The 5543-nt window shown below is 35.8% G+C and overlaps 1 pseudogene; it reads right to left on the reverse strand.

Annotated features, from left to right (window-relative positions):
• Positions 1-4278: 4278 nt before the first annotated feature.
• On the reverse strand, positions 4279-4770 carry LOC144232029 (oligosaccharyltransferase complex subunit OSTC pseudogene; annotated as a pseudogene).
• Between the last annotated feature and the right edge of the window lie 773 nt (positions 4771-5543).

A 5543-nucleotide genomic window follows, 5' to 3' on the forward strand; every position in this document is an offset into this window, starting at 1 on the left:
TGCACTACTGGGAATTTATCCAAAGGATACAAAAATGCTGATTCAAAGGAGCACATGCAATGTATATAGCAGTGTTGTCAACAATAGCCAAATTATGGAAGGAGCCCAAATGTCCATCAATCAATGAATGGATTAAGAAGATGTGGTACTGGGGCACCTGGGCGGCTCGGTCGACTGAGTGTCAGACTTCGGCTCAGGTCATGATCTCATGGTTCGTGGGATTGAGCCCCGCATTGGGCTCTGTGCTGGCGGCTAGTTCAGAGACTGGAGGCCGTCTTTAGATTCTGTGTCTCTCTCTCTCTCTGACTCTCCCTTGCTCATGCTCTCTCTCTCAGAAATAAAAAAACATTAAAAAAGAATTAAGAAAATGTGGTATATATATATATATATGTGTGTGTGTGTGTGTGTGTGTATGAATGTATACACAGACACACACAAACACACGCACACACACCAGAATACTACTCAGTGGTGAAAAATGAAATGTTGCCGTTTGCAACAATGTGGATGGAACTGGAGGGTATTATGTTAAGTGAAATAATTCAGTCAGAGAAAGAAATATGATTTCACACATATGTGGAATTTGAGAAACTTAATAGCTGAACATAGAGGAAGGGAAGGAGAAATAAGATAAAAACAGGGAGGCAGGCAAATCATAAGAGACTCAAATGCCGAGAGCAAACTGAGGGGTGATGGGGGTGAGGGGGTGGGTTAAGTGGGAGGTAGGAATTAAGGAGGCCACTTTTGGGGATGAGTACTGGATGTCATATGTAAGAGATGAATCATAGGGTTCTACTCCTGAAGCTAAGATCACACTGTATGTTAACTAACTTGAGAATAAATAAATAAATAAACAAACAAATAAATAAATAAATCATACATACATACATACAATACAATACAACACAAAACACATTTAAATAAACATATGATGAGATCTATGTGTACACACATTGTCAGTTTTCTTGTATGTATAAAATTTTACATGTTTTCATACTGGTTTGAGTAATAATAAAATCATATTAAGAGACTAATTTGTTTTTCTTTTTTTGTCTGGTTAAAAGTGATGTGTTCCAAAAATAATTGGCATTATAGAATTGGAGAACTGTGTCTTACAATTTGAAATTGTCTACATAAAGATAAGATTTATGGGAGATTAATATATATAAAATTTTATTTACTAAATTTTTGTATTTAATGCTGTGTTTAATGTTTAGTTTTTTGCTTTTTACTTTTCATTTTTGGAAAATAGATTTATCAAAACCCTTTAGCCTAACAGAAGTGAACATCTTTGGCACACCAGATGCAGGATCAACTACAGACTCACTGAGAAAGGAAGAGGAAATACAAGACTACATTTCTAAAAGCTCTCATTGGCAAGGCTTTCTTGAATATGTTGTTTAAAACCTAGCTAAATGAGGGGTACCTTGGTGGCTCAGTTGGTTAAGCGTAGGACTTCGGCTCAGGTCATGATCTCACGGTTCATGGGTTCGAGCCCCGTGTCAGGTTCTGTGCTGACAGCTCAGGGCCTGGAGCTGCTTCAGATTCTGTGTCTCCCGCTCTCTCTGCCCCTCCCCTGTTCACACTGTGTGTCTGTGTGCGTCTCTCTCTCAGAAATAAATAAAACATTAAAAAAATTAAAAAATTAAAAAAAAACCTAGCTAAATGAGAAAATCCTGACTCAAGATTATAAAAATTGGCATTTAAATTCTTAGATGTGTGTAAACTTGGGGAGTTTGGGAAAAGTCTTTGCTATTCTAAAGAACTAATAATAAAAGATGAAACATAAAGGAGTGGTATGTGCCATTATATATTCAGAAAAAATTGCAAAGCACCCTATATTCTCGTAATGAAGAGTAGAAGTTTATTTACTTGCTAACACTTATTTCAAAAAGGAAAAAAATGTAATTATTGAAGTACATTTTGTTATAGGACTTAGACTTATGTACCTAACTTCATACTTATCAATCTGAATGCTCAGATTTCAAAGACCTCTTGTGGACTTTTCTGTTTGTCATTTTTTTTCACGAAATACTTCAGAGATCTTAGCATGGTTTAATATTGGGCTTATGTGAAAATAATGTGAAAATTGATGTATTAATTTAATTTATATTGATGGGTTTTGCAAAGATCATTACTCAGAACCTTTGTATCTGTTCTAAGTCCGACCTAGGAAACAGGAAGTGATACAGCTTTGGTTTTTTTTCTTTAAAAGCAGACCTTGTGAACAGAAAGATCCCAGGCTGGAGTCAAGAGGGTTTAATTCAACTTTTTTATCAGAGACTCAGACGATTTGTTTTCTATACAACAGAGTGGGTCCACGCTAACCATGTGAAAGCTGTCCTTTAATGTTTTAAAACTCCAGGTTTTTGTAAGATGAATTCCCAAACTCTGAGGATGGGGGCCTAACGTTAAACATGTGCAAATGTTAAGTAATCTCTACCTCCATTACTAAATCAGTTCTCAAGAAATGCTTGTATTTTTCTTAATTTTCTCTGTCCTCTTTCCTCATCACTTCCTGAAGTTCATTAATTTATTAAGCCTTGGTAGCATCAGTCCAAAATCTATTGTTTATTAATATTATTATTAATTATAATTACTATTTGGTATATTTTATATTCCCANGATAGAGTGTGGGCAGGGGAGGGACAGAGAGAGAGAGGGAGACACAGAATCTGAAGCAGGCTCCAGGCTCTGAGCTACCATCTCTGAGCCTGATGTGGGGCTCCAACTCATGAACTGTGAGATCATGACCTGAGCCGAAGTCGGACGCTCTGCTTCTGATTCTGTGTCTCCCTCTCTCTCTACCCCTTATCCACTCACACTCTGTCTCTCTCTCTCTAAATAAACATAAGAAAAATACAAACGGACCATTTCCAGCTTCACAGAAGATTCTCTAACTACAGTTTATTTAAAATAGAAGTCAGTAACCAAAAATTTGAAGATCCTATATATTTTGAAATTTAGTACTATATTTCTAATTAACATGTGAGTCAAAGAAATGATCACAATGAATATTCACTATTTTCATATGAAGTACAAGGAAAATGTCACAGCAAAAATCTATCTTGTGAAATGTAATAGTGTGTATAAGAATTTTTTCTTCACCCATTCACAAAGAGATTAGACTGTGTTTTCATTGATGGCTGTTTTATTATTAAAGCTATATTGGAAAGCATTTTTTTTTCTAGTTCCTGAAAGACTTTCTATCCATAAATGTAATTCCTNAAAATTAATACTATATGTAATATATATTATCTTTCTGTATATATAATTAATTGAAGTATAGTTGACACATATTAATTTCAGGTGTATGATATAGTGATTTGACAATTCTTATACTACTCACTGCTCACCATGATAAGCGTAGTGTTCTCTGTCACCATATAAAGTTATTACAATATTATTGACTATATTCTCTATGCTGTACTTTTCCTACTTGTGATTTATTTATTTAGTAACTGGGATTTTTCTATCTCTTAATCTTCTTTACCTATTTTGTCCTCTTCACCCCCCGCCCCCAAGCAACCACCAGCTTGTTCTGTGCATTTCTGATTTGTTTGTTTGTTTATACAATTGTTTCTATTTTAGATTCCATATATAAGTGAATATATGGTGTCTGTCTTACTCTGACCTATTTCACTTAACATAGTACCCTCTAAGTCTATTCACATTGTTGTAAATTGCAAGATTTTATATATGTGTGTGTGTGTGTATATGCATGTATATGCATTTTTTAATTACAAAAATTATTTCTACTTCTTTCATACATCTTATTGTGCAGGAAACAGTCTTGCAGACACATCTGAAATAACGTATTGTCGCACACTCTGTTTAAAGGCAAAGCACCATAGGTAAAGCTGATCGTCTGTCCAGAGTTCTTAGCTTATGGGATCTGGCTTCCTGGTTTTACATTAATTTTTGAAAGTCACACATGTCATCTCCAAAAAATGTTACGGAGGGCTGTAAAAAATAATCACTTTATTCAGTATTATAGTTGTAGAAATGGAGTATATTTTCTCTAAGAAATGAAAAACTAAGAAGAAAATGCCACATTACATCATTGGTACATCGGCACAGGCCAGCAGGAAAAATACTGTGATAAGCTTGTCTCTTTGATATCAAGACATTCTAGTTCAAGCTTTAACATGCTTCCTATGTTTTCACTAGATGCTTCTTTTCTGCTGCTTCATTCTTTTCCACAGTTCACATGAGAGGATTGGTACAGCCTTTAAAACTTCATTAGCAGGAGCAAATCCAGTATCCACAGATTTCTTCTCAAAAGGCATTTGAACCCATCAGATAGCCCAGCAGTTTCATTCTTATGAGTACTCTAGCCAGTAAAAATCTCAAAAGGACACAGACGAACCCAATGACTAGAAGAAGAAATCTATTGACTTTTGGAACGTTTGGTGCGTTCGATTGGTCCAGGATTATGAAACCTAAACCTCCCATTGTGAACAAGAAGCCGGATGCGAGTCTTTCTATAATATATCGTCCATTTACTCTGTAGGCCAAGACAGCTACTGGTCTCTGATGTCCATGTTCATCGGTCATGGAGCCAACACTTGAAGGTTCAACAATAACATCATAAAGTATTCCTCCGGTAATGAGGAAGTAAGACACCACCACCAGAGCGTACACCGTCATGGCCGACGGCATATGCACCCCGGGCGGCTTCTTCAGCTTCAGGTTGGGGGATTCGAACACTAAAAACAGGACCTGGTACAAAGTCTCCTTGTTGGCAGGGGCAGGGAAGTCTTTCCACATATATATGTGTATATATATATATATATATATATCCTCTTATTTATTCATCTATTAGGGACATCTATGCTGCTTCCATATTTAGGCTATTGTAAATGATGCCCCAATAAACATATGGATGCTTATATCTTTTGGAATTAAAGTTTTCATTTTTTTTTTTGATAAATCATGAAAAGTAGAATTTCTGTGNGTTACTTTAATGTTAGGTTTGCCCAGGTTTCTTTTAGATGTCCTACATTTTGGTAATTTGCATTTTCTAGAAATTTTCTGTTTCATACAGATATTAAAATGCATTCATACTATGGCTTTATTACCTGTTTAATATCTGTGAGAATCATAATGGAATTCTCAAGTTTCATCTAGATATAAAATGTTTGTCTTAAGTTTTGTCTTCAGCAATCAATTTTATTAATTTTACTAAGCCTTTTCAATGAGAATACCTTTGCCCTTTTTGATTCTCTCTACTGCAGTTTTGTTCTTTGTCATGATTTTTTTTAATTTTTTTAATGTTTTATTTATTTTTGAGAGAAAGATAGAGACAGCATGAGCGGGGGGGCAGGGGTCAGAGAGAGAGGGAGACACAGAATCTGAAACAGGCTCCACGCTCTGAGCTAGCTGTTAGCACAGAGCCCAATGTGGGCTCGAACCCACCAGCCATGAGATCATGACCTGAGCCGAAGTCACATGCCTAACCAACTGAGCCACCCAGGCACCCTGCTTTTGTGTTTTTGTTTCTTGTGGCATATAGCTTTTAGAAAACATTGCTAAATGTTGGA

The sequence above is a fragment of the Crocuta crocuta genome, unplaced genomic scaffold (assembly GCF_008692635.1).
Source record: "Crocuta crocuta isolate KB4526 unplaced genomic scaffold, BGI_CrCroc_1.0 scaffold1180, whole genome shotgun sequence".
In the NCBI taxonomy this organism is placed as follows: Eukaryota; Metazoa; Chordata; class Mammalia; order Carnivora; family Hyaenidae; genus Crocuta; species Crocuta crocuta.